Source organism: Podarcis muralis, chromosome 4 (genome assembly GCF_964188315.1).
Source record: "Podarcis muralis chromosome 4, rPodMur119.hap1.1, whole genome shotgun sequence".
Lineage (NCBI taxonomy): Eukaryota > Metazoa > Chordata > Lepidosauria > Squamata > Lacertidae > Podarcis > Podarcis muralis.
The window spans coordinates 59,759,215-59,777,108 of record NC_135658.1 but is presented as its reverse complement, the minus strand read 5'-3'; the positions used below and the strand labels follow the sequence as shown (position 1 = coordinate 59,777,108).

The following is a 17,894-nucleotide window of genomic DNA, read 5'->3' as shown; positions in this document are numbered from 1 at the left end:
TATTCTGAAAGTAAAGTGAACAGCAACCATCCAAACTAGAAATATGCTGTAAAGCAAGTAGCAATTAAAACCCTATGTTTGTAATCACCAACTCAGTTTTGCTAAGTAGTCACTGTAACAAATTTGCTGTTAGATAATCATCACTGTCTGTTCTTTTTGTATTTTATTTCCCTGCCCCCCCCCCCCACCTCACAAGTATGGACAGAAACTTGCCAATTTAGGATTACACTCATATGATGAAGTAGACTGTGACCCATGAAAGCTTATGCATTAATGAATTGTTAAAATTCTCGTCCCCCCCCCCATTGTTTAATGTCTATTCAATGTTAATTTTCATAGACAAAACATAGGTATTAGGTACGCAAGTTCTATGATTCTAACCAGTGGTTTTCACCCCTTTCACGCAAAGCCTGAATGTGGATCCAAACCCTCTTAAAGAAAATGACGATGAGTATTTATGTAGCAATTTTGAAAGTGTTCGAAGCACTTAGCATGCAGTATTGCAGCAACTTCTACCCATCCATGTAAGAGTAGATAAGAAATGTTATCCCCACATTGCAGATGAGGAGCTAAAGCTGAGAGAGAATGATTTGCCTACAGATGCCTAGTGAGGTCATGACAAACTTTGAACCAGTGATAATTGACAGCTCGGTCTCTTAGCTACTAGGCTACACTACCTCCCACCTCTTCCATTAATTTTAGTGGCTGTTGATTATACCACTTGCTTGAGTTCTCCTTCCACTCATTTGTTATTTGTCATATATGATGTTTTTCAGAGTGTTCAAAACACTTCATGCACATTATTGCAGCAATTTGTTTTACAGAACATCCCTGTAAAGGGCAGGCCAAAAGCTTTGTCTACATATTGCAGATGGGGAGCTGAGGCTGAGAGATAAAGCTGTCGAGTGAGATCAGGGCAGAGATGTGCTTTGAACCAGAAATGGTTCTCTGCTCAGTCTTTCAGCCTACACTAGCTCTCAACTCTTCCACCAGCTTTTGTGGCTAAGGGTTGCACCACTCATTTGTTGTTATCTGCCAAGGTATTCCATCATATGCCTATTGTATGTGGATTTCATTCCTGTGACGAAGATGAAGCACAGTGGACAGCTACACTACCACAATGACGTTTAGCCGTGCAGTGCAACTTCCCTGCCCTCCCCTTTCCCCACAAGTTCCTTAAATCTGTTTTGGAGGGTTGGGGGCAGGGGGAAACCCAGACCAGATTTGGAGAGTACAGGGGGTGGGAGGAGAAGGCAAGCAATTTACACTGCACAGCTGAAAGTCATTGTGTTACTGTTTCCTTGACTATTGCCCTTAGATGCCCAGCTGCATTGGACTTCCTTCTGACCCTAGAGGGTCCCAAGGTACAAAGAGCGGCAAGGACTCTTTCATTAGGACCCCTGGGTATGTCACAATGCTCATTTTTTTGCTTCAGGTTCTGAATAAAAATTACTGTGCAGAAAACGATGACAAAACTCTGTTCAGGCCAAGGATATCCTAGGAACCATCTCCTCCCTCCTGCCCATCCTCCATACGTATGCATCAGCTGATGCAATCTCTGCACGGTTGCCAAATCCCTGAGGTCTCTCTTCTTGTTCAACAAACTCTTGGCAAGAAAAACTGCTTCCAATAATGCTGGTCTCAGTGAAGTAGTCAGCCCTGTTTAACAAGTTTAAGAGAAAAAGGTTGAGAAAGAAATGGAAAGTCAGAGGCCTTCAAAACTAAAGCCTGATATCCGTAATCCTCTAGGGACTGACATTTTCTTTATATGGTCATGATACAGTAAGGCTGCTTGCCAAGTTTCTATCTAGGCTTCTGAGTCAAGTTGGTAGTAGCACAATTCACAGGAATTCCTCCACTCCCTGCCCCCACCCCGATGGAAAGCATGCATTTTGCAGGGAGAAAAGCTACTAGGGACAACAGTTGAAAAAAGGGGTGAGCACTCCCTGTGGCTTCAAAATCCCTTCACTCAAAAAAGACTTTTCTCTTAAAAACAAGTAAAAGACAATCCAGATTTTCTTAATTTACATTCTAGCTAAGGCCGGAAAAAGGAGCTTAAGAAAACCCTGCTTCTGCACAACACACCTCTATTTTGTTTTGTGACTAACCGATTGTATATTTATTTAGTGACTGAGAGAAATACTTGGCTAGCTGTAGAACTTCAGGGGTGGTGCCTGAATCAGTTCCTTCTCCTTATGCAGCTGTTTAAAGTGGCAGTAATTATTATTTTTAAAGACCCCCCCACCCCCACCCCCGATAATTTAAAATGTATTTTTGCACCTGATTTTAATTTCAGTTTTGTTTTGTGCTGTTCAAATTAAGCCTAACAATATACACAATAATGGATCTGATAGTGGATTTGTTTCTGAAAAGGCCAAGTTCACATCCTAGAAGAGGCAAGTGTCTTCTGTTCCTTTTCATGGAAAAGCTATACCAGTTATCAACTGGTCTGTGTCCGGAAGGGTTCATTAGAAGCTCATGGCATACAGCTATGAATTAGGGTCTGACTATACATAAGAAACTTGTGAACTTAGGAATTCACATTTTAAAACCTAAAACGCCTCCCTAAGCTACCTTCTGTCTAGGCCAAGACATAAAAACACTTAAGGCAAGACTGTTTTAGCTACATGTGACATACTAATAGATTAGCAGCTGAGAGAGATGGGGGCAGGCCCAAAGGATAGAGGCGGACCAAGAAAAACTACAAGTGCCAAGGAAAGATAGGTGGGAGACCAGGAAGTCTGTGCAGACACATGCACAGATATGTGCAGAGTGAATAGGTATCTTTCTTCCTCAACGTAGATGTAACTTTCTGTGTACTCACATGACCTTTCTTAGAAATCAGTTTTAGTGCTTGAAAATGCGTTGACTGCAGTTTCATCAGTGATACACAGCATTTCTTCATTAACCTGGGAGTGCTTCAGTGCCGGATTTACATATAAGCTAAGCAAGCTATAGTTTAGGGACCCATGCTCTTGGAGGCCCCAAAAAAATTTAAAGGAAAAAAACCTGGATGTACATTTCTAAAATATAAGATAGAAAAACAAACAAAATAAAACCTACATACAGCAACAGTGTTTTGTGTTGCGTAGGCTCCTATGATGTAAGTAATGGGCCCCGCCTGCTAGCCTGCTCCCTAAAATATCACTGGTTTGCTCATTTCTATATGTGGCTTTAGATACCTATTGTTGTTGTTTAGTCGTTTAGTCGTGTCCGACTCTTCGTGACCCCATGGACCAGAGCACGCCAGGCACTCCTGTCTTCCACTGCCTCTCGCAGTTTGGTCAGACTCATGTTTGTAGCTTCGAGAACACTGTCCAACCATCTCGTCCTCTGTCGCCCCCTTCTCCTTGTGCCCTCCATCTTTCCCAACATCAGGGTCTTTTCTAGGGAGTCTTCTCTTCTCATGAGGTGGCCAAAGTACTGGAGCCTCAACTTCATGATCTGTCCTTCCAGTGAGCAATCAGGGCTAATTTCCTTAAGAATGGATGCGTTTGATCTTCTTGCAGTCCATGGGACTCTCAAGAGTCTCCTCCAGCACCATAACTCAAAAGCATCAATTCTTCGGCGATCAGCCTTCTTTATGGTCCAGCCTTTACTTCCATACATCACTACTGGGAAAACCATGGCTTTAACTATACGGACCTTTATACCTATTAGGTCCATAAATTACCACACTCCACAAAAAACAGCAACAATTTGTTATTGACAAAGGACAGCTGGACATATAAAGGGCCCCATTACCTTCAGTAGCTTAGGGCCTCATCAAACCTAAATCCGACCCTGGAGTGCTTCCAAACTTCAAGCTCTACCTCTACTTATTTGCCGTCTAGGGAGTGACCCTGGTGAACACGCCAATTCGGCCTGCTCCACATTCTGTCCATTCATTGCCTTTCTTGAACTCTCAACATTTTCAAACACTTCATCAGACACAGCATCTTTGCCACTGTTCGGCACCCTCCAATTTCATCACTGTTTTCCTAACAGTTTTCTTTAAATCTTGGAACTTGTTTCCCACTTAGTCTTAATTCATTAATTCACTGTTATCTTAATCCATCTGCTTTTCTAGTGTCTCCCCGCCCTGCACTGTGGCTCCTGCTGCCTGAGGAGGAACAGCAAATGGCGCCCCGCCCTAGGTCAAGGTACCTAAGGCTGGCCAAGTTATTTTGGCACCTTAGACACAAAATCCCACACATGCCTCTTCCTGGGAGTAAAAATACAATAAGAATAAAATAAATAAATGTTCAAGTTGTCGCTAGCCTTTCATGACACTCAAAAACTCGCTCTAACGATAGGACTGGCTACACTTTTGCTTTCCTGAATGGAGTCAGACAGAAACATGATGAATCAGTGTAAGGGACATACACAGGATGGGCATTGTGAGGATGAGATAGTCAGGAGACCAAAAAGGGAGAGCAAGACAAAAACATAGTGAGGGAGATTGTAATTGCATAAGCACCAAATTGCAATTTGCGTACACAACAAGTGCTTAAAGCACATTCTCTCCCCGCCCCAAGAATTCTGGGAACAGTAGTTTACCCCTCCGAGAACTACAATTCCCAGCACCCCAAACAAACTTTCCAGGAGTCTTTGGAGAGGGACAAAATAGAATGGAAAATAAAAACACTTTAGCCCAAATCTACCAATGCTGACCTAGTTACTAACAGGCTTTTGGTCTCCTGATAAGGAAAAGTGTAGGTGGTCCGTTCCAGGGTTTTCTGATGATGGGTGATGGGCCCTGAGGTGAGGGACTGGTGGACTCTGGCTGCTCACCACAGCCCATTTTTAAGAGCTCTTTCCCCCGTCCTGGAATGAATTGACAGTTGGCATTTTATGGCCAATCAGAGCACAGGCCACGCTTGGCGGATAACTCATGTGACACCTTGCTGGGAGTTGGGAAGATGTAGATAGACCCTGGGGGCAGGCAAATAATGTTTAGCTCTGGTGGAAATGGAAGCCCACCGCACCTAGCCTGGGCTCTGGATTCAGGAGCTGGTTGGACTATGCGTTTGCCTCACTTGAGCAAAATGGAGGGGTAAGAGAGCTGGGCCTTTCTGCATAGTACTAAGTACCAAACTCATATTCCCCAATAGTGTGGTTCCCAGATTTTTTAAAATATATATATATATTTGCACTTAAACCAAATTTACTCTGGCCTAAGCTTTCCAGTGTAGATTAATGGGGGAGATTCACTGAGGAGGGGATCCCAATTCTCTGAAGAAAAAATGGATTTTATAAACTTTTAATTAATATAAATGTATACTTTTTAAAAGGAAAAATTATTGTGGAAAATAATCCAATTATTTCAATATTTTTAAGACCGGCATTTTCTTGGAACAATGTGCACACTTACTTTCCTGCACTGGCATACACATCTCCATGGTGTAACAACGAGTAACAACGAAAGGATATGTTTCCCTCCCCCACCCCACCCCCAATCTTCGGCTACTTTCCCTCCTTTACTGTGTTAGCACAAGGAGTACTCTGTTGTAGGAATGTGCTTAATGCCACTGTGGCATTAAGAGAAAAGCCACTCCCATAGCCCAGAAAAATTGGATCGTCCATACAAGTCTTTAACTTCATTAGTCACTTACAACAGGATTTGAAAGAGGAGCATAGTGAACCAAGGCATAGCCTTGCCTGGCCCAGCTGAAATCTTGGTTTTGAACTGACTGCGCAGAAATGATTAGATGAGGAAACCAAAAGAAATTCTTTTTTAGAACAAGGAGTTAATCTGCAGTGTCCCAGTTTCACAATGAAATTGATGTAAGGCCTAAATGACTACATCTGCAGAACATTTTGTTTTCTGTATGATACAAAATTTCTCCACAGAAAGATATGGTGCTATGACTTGCAGGCTGTGAAATGCTGAAAACACAGGTAAGAAAATAAAAAATAAAATAAAATTGTAGGTAAATAAAATACAACTCTCTGATAAAAGGGAGAGTTCTTCTGGATCTTCTCAAGTGCTTTCTATAATACAGTGATACCTCAGGTTACATACGCTTCAGGTTAAAGACTCCGCTAACCCAGAAATAGTACCTCAGGTTAAGAACTTTGCTTCAGGATGAGAACAGAAATCGTGCTCCAGCGGCGCAGTGGCTGCAGGGGGCCCCATTACCTAAAGTGGTGCTTCAGGTTAAGAACAGTTTCAAGTTAAGAACGGACCTCCGGAACGAATTAAGTATGTAACCAGAGATACCACTGTATGATGGTGCAACCACAGAGAATACAGGCATTCAGCATTTGCCCTGTTCTTATGATTTCTACTGTGCATGGTGGGTGGCTACAAAAAACTGAACCCATGTGCAGAATTTAGCCTGGTTCAGCTCTTGATACTCCACTGCCACACATGATCATTCATACTGGCATGCCAAATGTTAATCTGCACTGCAATAACCCCGTGACACTGGATGTAAACATCTTTGGCATCGGTTGGCATAGCTGGACTTCCACGGGTCCAGCCATTCCTGTTAAACTACATGCCGCAAACACCATTCAGACAGGCCCTCTGCCTCATAAACTCTGCTGATCACCTATTATAGATTCATTGTGTCTGCTTATTGAAATTTGTTTAAATTTTTTTTTGCTATAGATCCCTAATACAAAATGCTCATGTGACTAGTGAAATATGGAAGTGCATGTTTAGAGATCACATTTCACTTTAAAATACACACAAGAGGAAAGATATTGCCACTCCTGTATGTTCAAGGTCTTCATATCCAACATACTATTTGTGTGTGTTTTGTATCCAAATATAAAAGGTCAATGGCCCTTATTTTTTTATAGGAAGCTACTGATCCATTCTCATGGATGGGAGCATGGTGCAGAGATAGTATTTCAGTATCTCTTTGCTGATTCATGCCTATGGAGCTAACCAAATTTCCACTTGTCTCATTTCCCAAGTGTTCATTTTTCATTTCTTGAGCATAGCTTCATGCTGACTCACTCTTTATCTAGTTCCTGTGTCCTTTCCCCAGCCTTTCGAAGTATGTGCTTCTTCTACGGTTTGATTCTTTATCTGCTCAGTTTCTATGTAGCCAAATAAACTATTTTTGTAATCTATAAGCCTTGCTTGGATGCTAGCCAATTTTATTCCACTCCCACCACTGTTCATCTTTTTTCTTTTATATTTGCAATACACGTTAAACACCTTGCAGTTATTAACTACAACAAAACATTGGGATATCTCTTGTTTCCAGGATGAGAGGGCCTGTATCAGTTGTACTCTCTGTTTCTGGGAAGTTAGTTTCCATGATGGAAACTGGCTCTTGTGTCATGGAGATGGTGAGGCGATTTTAAGTATATCCTCCTAGTACACTCAGCTGTTATGGGAAAGGAACCCAATACTGAATTCTCCCACACCCAGAAACACAGATTTTAAGTGTAAAAATGAATAAAGATGAGATTCACAAATACTGCTGGGAATTTAAAATACTCATGTTTTGTTTCCAAATGAACCTTATTGCCTTAAAATAAATCAAGTGCAGTTGTATATCAAAAGACTTTAATTCTGTTCTTATCTGTACAGGACAGTTCTTTCCACAAGTCACCATGTTTGCCTTGTAAGTTCCCGTAGGTCTCGTTTATCTTCTTACTCTTTTAAGAGACCAAGCAGGAAAAACAATGATGAAATTACAGTATTTTATATCCCTCCTTTCTGTGTGCTACTCCTGCGAGTGTTTCCTAGATTTGGGTCAAGGTTGGCTGGCAAATGTTCATGTCACCGGAAGCGCTTTTGAGGAACTGTTGTGGAAGGTCAAATTGCTTAAGTATCCTGAAGCAGGATCTAGCTCCAATGAACCTGCAGCCTGGCTTGACCCCCCTTCCCCTTCCCAGCAGCCCAGTAAGTTGTACCTGCTCCCCTTCAACCAGTGCATTTGAACTTCTGCTCCTCACGTTGTGGCAGCTCACTTCTGGAGGCTTCTGTTATGCTTTTCAAAAGAACCTAAGCATGGGGTAAAATGGGAAATCAGAAAAATATAACTACAGTGGTACCTTGGTTCCCGAACAGCTTAGTTGTCAAACAAATTGGCTCCCGAATGCCGCAAACCTGGAAGTAAGTGTTCCAGCTTGTGAACGTTTTTCGGTAGCTGAATATCCGACGTGGCTTCCGCAGCTTCCGATTGAGTGCAGGAAGCTCCTGCAGGCAATCAGAAGCCATGCCTTGGTTTTTGAATGGTTTTGGGAGTTGTACAGAGTCCCGGAAAAGATTAAATTCGAAAACCAAGGTACCACTGTATAGACATAGGACAGGTGTGGGGAGCTTTTTTTTTTTTCAGCCTAAAGGCCACATTCCCTCATGGGCAACTTCCCAGAGGCTACAGACTAGTGGTGGTGAATAGGGCCAGCATAGCTGTCAACTTTTCTCTTTTCTTGTGAGGAATCCTATTCAAAATAAAGGAATTTCCCTTAATAAAAGGGAAAAGTTGACAGCTATGAGTGCCAGAGGCAGCTAGGAAGTTTAGGGAAGTTTTTAATGTATTGTATGACATATTAGTGTATTTTTGGTATTTGTGGAAGCTGCCCAGAGTGGCTGGGGAAACCCAGCCAGATGGGCGGGGTACAAATAATAAATTATAATTATTATAGGATATGGCCATAGGCAAATGGGGGAGGAGCAATGGATGTGGCTCCAACTTTGGTGTAGTAGGCAACATTCAGCCATGGAAAACCCATATTTTCTTCACCCACACTCACAAACACAACACTCTGAAGCTGCACTGAGGTAGCATAGACAAGATCAACTTAAAAACCACACAGCAGGCTGCGCAAGCAGAACAGAAACTAAAAACACCATGCCCGAGAGTTAACTCAGGCAGCTCCTCGTACAGCAAGCCAGGAGAGCCAATACATGGCACTCTCCACGCTCCATCCAGGTAAGCAGAAGACACTATTGCTTTGAGGACCCATTTCCACCAGGAAGAAGTATTTGAGAAGGGCATGGGAGGGTGTGACCTGGGGAGAGGCGTGTGTGAGGAGGAGCATGGCCTAAGAAGATTCCCAGGGGTCTGGCAGAGAGACCTGAGGGGCTACACGCAGGCCCCAGGACTGAGGTTCCTCATCCCTGAATAAGAGGAACATGAACGTATCCTTTTCACTGCACTTTGCAAAATTCTGTAATCTAAACCCTGAGAGAAGCAACGAGAGCACGAGATTGCTTGTTAATATTTTAGAACCTGAACCTGAACGGCTGTGTCAGATACAAAAATCACTTTCAGCTGTCAAAATATCCCATGCAATTTCCCAGAGCATAAAAGCAGAAGGTCTGTCAGATGTGAAAGGAGGTAAGAAAGGCTGTGGTATTTACTCCTACCTTGTCAAATAAATTCTGCACCATAGTTGAATTCCATATGTGCAGCACCCTGGAATCTTGGATAAAACACCAAATAATACTGGCCAAATATTGCAGCATTAACCACCGTTACACTGAATCTTGCAGCTCCTGAGCCAAATAGGAGTGTGGGAGTCTTTGTATATTACCCAGTCCTATGATTTGAGTCCGTGTGGTGTAGTGGTTAATGTTGGACTAAGACCTGTGAGACCAGGGTTCAAATTCCCATACAGCCATGAAGGTCACTGTGTCACCTTGGGCCAGTCGCTGTCTCTTAGCCTAACCTAACACTCAGTGTAGTTGTGAGAATAAAATGGGGAGGGGGGAAACATACATGCATGCCACCTTGAACTCCTTGCGGAGGGGGGGGGAGATATCATATAAATCAAATAAATAATGTCTGAAGAGGATTTTCTTCAATACAGACACACACTGTCCATCTCACAGCTGTGGTGCGACTCAGATGCGGATTACGAGGTGTTATTTAAAGGTCGAAAAAGAAATAATGTAACGAGTACAATTTAGGGTGCAAACCTGTGGTTCTTGGAAGGTGACCTAGGGGGCATAGGATGTTGGGGGTCTCCCAACAGAGACAAGACCTGTCTTTGGAAGCCTTTTTGGTATAGCTGCTGCCCCTCCACCATCAGTGCTCCAATGGTTGTAAGGAGATAAAATGAGTGTGAGCAGGGTGTGTCAAGAGGCAATCCCCTCCCAACTCTTGTCCTGGTCAGTGCATGACTAGCATGGCTCTGGAACTGGTGTTTCTTCCAGCCTGGATTCTCCAGTTGGGTTGCTCTGTCCATTATTTTTACCACTAGGAGGGGTGCCATTTAAATCATATGCCATGGGCACAGAAATGCCTTGGGCCATCTCTGGGTGCTTGTGCCCTAGCTCTCTGCTTGTTCCATGTATATTCAATAGCATACGAGGTTTGTGTTAAGTGAAGTCCGACCACAGGAACAAATTACCTTGCCTTTAAGGATAATTTAAGCCTGAGGGAACTGGTTGTTTAGCAGGGAGTTGAATGCACATGTGGCTTCTCAATCAATAATTATGACTTCCAACAATTTCTGGAATCTCCACAGGACCATCAGCATTCCAGAGCAGAGGTGAAGGCAGGGGCGAATTCCTTCCTCTCCCTTTTTTTTTCCTCCAGCACCCCATGGAAAAATTCTTTCAGAAGAATGCCTTGCTCTTCACAGGTACTTTATGGCTGATATTTCATAGGAAAGAAGCAATCAGGTCGCATGCAGAGTTCTACTTGAGCGTGAATAATATACCACATCCTCTGTTGCCAGAAGCATGAGGGTTTCCTGTTGATTTTAGTAAGAGGTGGATTTTACTTGCTTTCACATCTTCATTGTAAGCTGAAGGTGAGGAAGTTTTGAGGAAACCTTCTCAAAAAAAAGCCAGCTTATGGAAACAGAATCTACGATTACAACCCAGACCTTTAGATCGTCCTCTGTTTGGTATCACATCACTAAGGTGAAGAAGCGCACAATATTTTTTAAAAAGGAAAATCATTACCATTTGGGGGCTTACAAGAAATTGTGGGAAGGTGGAGGATAAATGATGGAAAAATTAATGTAATACCCTGAGTCTCCTGAGTTCCAGGTCTGTTATTTATTGTTTACTTATTTGCTTTATTTATATCCTGCTTTTCCTCCAACAAGCTCAAGGCAGCATACATAGTTCTCCCTCGTAGGTTAGAGTTAAGGTTGGCGACTGGTGAATTTTATGACTGAGTGCATATTTGAGCATAGATCTCCCCAGGTCTTGTCTGGCACTCTAATTAGGAGTTGCCAACATTTTTGAACCTGTGGGCATATTTCATATTTTTCATCAATCACAAAATGTCTGCAGTAGGGGTGTGGCCTGTCCACATATCATTCTGCTTTGTTCTGTGATGCTTCTCTAACAATACTGCATTATTGCCCTCTGGAGGGGCACTCTTGGACTATAGTGCAACAAAAGTGGGACACACGCACACACACAAAGCACAGGACATGCACTGATTAGAAACTTAGCAACACTTTGCATGAACAGTATTGAAAACAAGGTCACATATATACAACCAACCTCATAACATCTTGAGCATAAATCATCACAAATGCAGAATAAAAAGGACATTTCACATAGATTCCTGATCATCACCAACTTTCTCGCTGAAGAAGCTTTCCACTGAAGTGAGAGTACCATGTCCCCACAAAAATGGTAGGCACATCCTTTGATTGAAGAAAAGTGTAAAGCCTGAGCAAGTGCCCACCAGTCATATCTTACCTTTAGTCAAGTGCACTTGTGCTCATGGACGAAGCTAAGATATTGTGTTTCACTGCCCTATTTACTCATAATACATAATCTGGATTATTTCTGCTCACTTTATTGCTCTGTTGAACTTTCTACTTACAGAAGTTCCTGTTTAAATAAGGAACAAACAGTCCAGAGCCCATATGCTGTAACTCGCTGCATCTCTCCCTCTCTGCTGACTAGGTTTTCTGGCTCTTCTCGCAGAGGACTGGTTCACGTGTTACACTCAGTGGGGTGTCACCTTTTAATTTGCGAGGGCTCTCCATTCATGCGAGTTGTGTAGTAAGAGCTCACAGCTCATGAGTTTCAGACACAGTAAAGTCTGCGATTTTGGATACTATTTGGAAATCATGAAAAATGACACGGCTGAGACTCATTCATCTATCAACTCACATATTACTTTGCTCATGCAAATGAAAAATTCATGTGCATAAAAAAGTGTGCGGGTGCACACACACATGCACACAGAGGCATGTTTGGCAAAAGACATCTGCAACTAATGCCACAATGAGACTTGACTTATTTTGAAGAGGAAAACAATGAAAGGTTTCCCAGGATGGCATCTGCACAATACAATAAAAATCCAATAATGTAAACAATAATATTAAGAAGAAATAGAAAAGACTTATTAAATATAAAATAGCATATGGTAGATATAATATTAAACAACTGAATATAAAACACAACTTAAAATGCCTTAGAAAATAATGAAAGTTTTTTTGCCTGGTGCTAGAATCACAAAATAAGTGGGTGCCAAGTATCTCTCTCTCTTTTGCCATTCACTATAACTGTAATTGCAGGACAAGCAACAGGGATAAGAAACCTCAGGCCTGGGGGCCCAATGTGTCAATCCAGGACTTTCTATATGGCCCTCAAGACTGTCCCAAGACCAACCACTCACTCCACCTGTTCTCTGCCCTCATCAAGTCCCCTTGCCTCTTGTTTGCCTGGGTGTGTTTATGTATACAAGTCTTTGCTTCTCCCCAGCCCATGACTGTGCTGTATGGAGAAGGAAAGAAGCCAAATTCTGGCCTTACTGCTTGTGGTCTATGTGGCTTGTTTCTGTTTGTGTCCCCCATCTTTTACAACCGTCAGAAGGTGGGGAGAAGCAAAGCACTAGCACATGTTATTCCCTCTTTAATTTTATTCTTATTGCTACCTGAAAATGGGGCTAAAGTTGGAGGAAAATAAAATATGGGGGTACTTAAAAGGTCTGCTTACATGCATCTTTCTCTAACTATTTGTCAGCATAAAAACCCCTATTTCAGAGAAGTGCTACCCTGAATATTTTTCTTATGAGTCAGCGTTTTAGATATATGGCAATTTGTTTACCCAGAAGCTATGGGATATTCCTCTTTGTACCTTGTGAATTCAGTCACTTTTGGCAGGGAGGGGGTCTTGTGGTGGTTGAGTTCCCAATTTAAATTCTGTTGGGCCTATGGAACAGAGATGGTTCTGTTCAGGATAGACTCTTTTTCCCCCTCAATGGGAATTTAAAAATTGTTCCCAGTGGTGATATCATAGCCATCTACATTCCCACAGTTGCAACAATGGAAGTTATTGAGAGGCATGACATTTTCGTTTAATACTTACATTGTTAAATACTTTTTATATATATATATATAAAAGAACAAAAAACAATGAAAGGCAAAATGTGTTTTGACAAAGAATGTTAGAATGATAGAAATATATTGTTGTGAGAGATTCCATGACTAAACAGTTTTTCATTAGCATAGCAGCTTTGGATGGAGGCAATAGAGTTGCTCTGAATGTGGACGCAGCTATTGGCTGTTGTGGGATGTCTCTGTATATTACAATGATGTTTCTTCCTGTAATCCTGAGCACAAGTGGGCCAGATTCAGAAAATAAGTAACTATGGGCAATGGCCATGAAGCTAGTGACCAGTGTTCAGGGGTGATGGAAGCTGCTGTCCAACAATATCCAAAAGGCCACAAGTTATCCATACCTCCCATAAAACATCCTGAAAACGGTCAGCTAACCAACCATTCCTTGTAAAATCTCAAAATCGAACAAATTCGCATCCTGCTAAACGTATTGCAGAAACTCCTACAGAGGCAGGAATCTGTCCTTTCATTCTTCCAGGGATAGTGCAGTGTAATTACAATCATAATTACAATTGTCAGTGTTGTTGTTGTTATCAAGTCATGTATCCACAGCAGTGATGAGAGGAGAAATGACCTCTGGGAGGAGTGCAGAGAGAAGAAACGCCATGGTGCATCTGCAGCAGCACAACTGGAAGCCTTTGTCTGCCCCTGCTGCAAAAAACATGTCTCTCCTGCATCAGTCTCTATAGCCACAACTGGCGCTGCAACCTTCCATCAGCTTGACTTCAACCCTAAAGGCGCACTCCTCCATTGTCTCACAAGATGATGATATTATTATTATTATTATTATTATTATTATTATTATTATTATTATCCCAATTGACCAAAACAGAAGACACTTGAATCAAGAGAAATATACAGATTCATATACAGAATAGAGCTCAATTTTCTCCATAATGGATATTCTGAATACTGCCACTTAACATTCATTTGGAAGATGTGCATCATTGTGGTTTGTGTTCCTGGTAAATGATTCAGATGATCTATTTCTTTCCCTCCAGCCACCACTCTAAATGTAGTGCAACCAAAGGTGGTTGGTTTTCTGGGTGTGTTTTTTTTAGCTTTCCATGCTCTGAGTTGCAATGTGAATTGCACATTACACACACCAACACACACATCAATAATGGATTGTAGAAGAGGACATCAAGGCATTTTCTGAATCTTCTTACCTTTGTTCCTTTATTGCATTACTGATAGATTCCCTCCTTCTTTTAAAAAAGATGATTGAATGTTTCTTTTAAAAAAATGCTCTCTCATTTTAAATTAAGTTTTATGAATTATCTACATCACTTATAATCTGTCTGTTGCGTGAGCCAGCTAAAACTCATTAAGCATATCCTAACTATCATTTTGAACTTAATGGTTTCATCAAACGTATCTGTACCTTCACTCCTAGCATACTGGACAATGCCTTTAAGGTTCTGAGGATTAATGAAAATATCATTCTTATCTGATTGTGCCTAAATTAAATCCTCATTTGAGAGAGGTAGCCGCTTCTAATGTATTTCTAGTGACGTTTGTTGAAATCCAACAAAACTCTGTAAAGTAAGGAAATTTAATATTAAAATGGAATACCCTGTAAAGACTTTGCCTCTTCACACAAGAGTTTTCCCAACTGGTGTTCCTATGACTCTTTGCTAAGGAATCTACAAGTATAATGGCTGTCTTTGTTGAGGATTTTGTGTTGGTCCTGCCACCTGGCCATCAGAAGATGCAGACCACTGTGACCCATTGTTTCCAGACAATGAGTTATTGTTCTTTTTCGTATAAATTACAAGAGGAAAGTTCCCTGTCCAAGAGGCGTACAACTGAAAATTTGTCATAGCAGAGACAACTGAGAAAGAAATTGAGGATTGAGTTCCTGCTAGCAGATCCTTGGATGGCTTTAACAGAAGATTGAACAAATTCATGGAGGATAACTAGACATGATGGCTACTAGACATGATGGCTATGCTCTGGCTCCACAGCTGGAGATAGCAATACTTCTGAATACTAGTTGCTGGAAACCAAAGGAGGGGAAAGTTTTATTGTGCTCAGGTCCTGCTTGATGGTGAAAACAGGATGCTCGACTAGTGGTCCATTGGCCAGATCCAATGGGCTTTTCTTATGTTCATATCCTGCCTCACCATTTATTTCTGGTGTTATTTATTTAACTAGTTCCCCTTTATTTTCTTTCTGTTTTGTTATTAATATTTTAGATTTTCACCTTTCTATTTGTTTCCACCATACAGTTCCCCATATTTTGTCAATCCCTCCTTCCCTTCCTGCCCTCCACTTCCCACAAATGCAGTTAATGATACAAATCCTGGTGTGATAAGAGGGTTAAAGAAAAATTAAATGATCCACACTTATACATGAAAAAAATCTTAAATAAACTAGAAGAAAGGAGGGAGGGAATCAAAGTTTTATTTTTAGTTTATCTATTTAACAAAATCTCTAGGGACTTACTTAAATTAACTCTGGGGTTGGGCAGACCTGCTAGACCAGATTTTACTAGTGACACACTGTTCTTTATATTATTACCTTTATCCTCCCTAGCAAGGCTAATCATTAACCGATTTGAGATTTTGGTCACAAAATCTTTAAGCTGTATGACAATGTGGCTATGTGGAATCAACTAAACTACTCAATTTCTGTGAAAAATACTGAAATTTGCATCCTAAGTACACACTTCCTGGAATGAAGAAGAATCCATGAAACAAGATTGCCATTCAATTTTGAATTTTGTGGCACGTAGGAAAACAGTACCCGGACAATTTTCTACAAGACATTTCCTTCCCTAAGTGCAATGGCTTAATATTGTACTGGGCCTTATTAGTACATTGAGTGCTGAATTAAGAATTGTTTTCTTGGGGTTATTTTTTACTTTATATGCCATGAGCAACTAATCAGTGCAATCTAAAGAAAGCAACATATATAAGCAGAATAAAAACAAAACTTGTGATGCATTCTAGCATGAACTGCAGCTTCTAATTATAACCAGCATCTCCTGAAATGGGCATCTCATGTATGTCTACTGTATTTGATCTGGGAATGAATTTATTTCCCAGTTTCACATAGCAGCTTCAGTTATCCAGCTAGGGACTAATCCATAGCTACAAACACAACTCTTAATTTGTAGGAGAGTTGTGCACTACGATCAGCCTTGAAGGCCCTTCCTTGACACACACCCCAATCAGGTGGTGACTAAAGATAGGGCCCTTTTAGTGGTGGCACCCTGGTTGTGCAATTTCTTTTCCAAGGAGATTTGTGTGGCATCAACATCTTCTCAGCACTTGGAACTCCATGTTTATTTCTCCAGGCCTTTTAAATTTAACATTTCAACTCTGACTTTTATTAGTAATTTTGTTTCTTGTACGGTTTCATTTGTTTTTGGTATTGTTGTGATCTTCATTATTGCGTATGTCACTCTGAAAATTCCTAGAACTGAAGACTAGTACATAAGAGAGAGAAAAGAGGGGTGGCTCCCATGGATGCTCTGTGCACAAATCAGATCTCCTGCTTAAGCCATTTCCCATTCCCAGGGAGATGACGTTGCGGGCTGGGAACAAGCCCTCCTCATGTGCACTGGGCGGGATAACCCCTGCGCCACTGGATGGTCCTTGGCCAAGTCATCCTTAGGCCTCCCAATCCGGACGGTCCGGGGGCATGGAGCAGGCTATTTAAACTGCCCACGGCTGAGGACTCGCCCCTGTTTTCTCCCTGCTCAGTCAGTTCTGCTTACATACTGTTGGATTGCTTTAATGTGGTTTTTGTGGAGTACCAACACAGCAAAACTGTGCTGGATTTTGCAAAACTGTTGTGATCCATATTGATCATACACAAGCAACTATATTTTGTATTACCCGAACTATCTGGCTTGTGTATAGGACAAAATTGATCTGAACTCATTTAGAACCCCAGTGGAAATGAAATCAAGGATTAGAGGTGAACGGTAAGGACATTTTGAAAGTACCACAGTTCCCAAGAGACAGATCAGACACACTGAAATGCAATTCTGTGATTTTGGTGTGGGGTTAGGCTGTATGCCTGAGCCCCTTCTATTTCCTGGATCCAGCAAGAGTTAAAATTAATGGAGGATTCCGTTGTTGGAACAGCCAAGCCAGTGTCTTGGTAAGGTAATGCCCCCCTAAGTATGGGTTATTAGGGTAATATAGGAAGTGACTTTGTGCCAGAAGGTAAAGAGGTGGGTCCCCCTCCCTCTTCTGGCTGTCGGTGAGAAGGACAAGGGCCAGAGGTGTGTGACAGCTAGGCCAGAAGCAGGCTGCAGGCAGAAGCCCAAGAGCAGGGGTCGCCAAACTAAGGCCTGCAGGCCAGATAAGGCCTGAGGGACTCACTTATCCAGCCCGTGGCGATGCCCGCTGCCGCCGCCCGCTCTTACCGGCGCTGCGCTGCGTGACTGCCCACTTCCTGGTCAGAGGAGCACCGGAAATAGCTTGTGCGCATGCGCAAGCATTATTTGCACACGTGCGTTATTTGTGCATGCACAAGCGTTATTTGTGCATGCGCAAGCGTTATTTACGGTGCACATTTGGGTCGGAGGAGGCCTATGCACATGTGCACAAGTTATTTCCGGTGCTCCTCTGACCCGGAAGTGTGCTGGAAATAGCGTGTGCGCACGCGTATGG

At 42.0% G+C, this 17,894-nt stretch overlaps 1 long non-coding RNA gene across 1 annotated transcript; it reads left to right on the top strand.

Moving 5' to 3' along the window:
• The first annotated feature begins 4,730 nt into the window (after positions 1-4,730).
• Positions 4,731-14,044, top strand: LOC144327520 (uncharacterized). The gene is made up of 3 exons (XR_013392594.1): positions 4,731-8,879; positions 10,420-10,536; positions 13,805-14,044. It is a non-coding gene; the product is annotated as an uncharacterized LOC144327520 (long non-coding RNA).
• Positions 14,045-17,894: the final 3,850 nt, after the last annotated feature.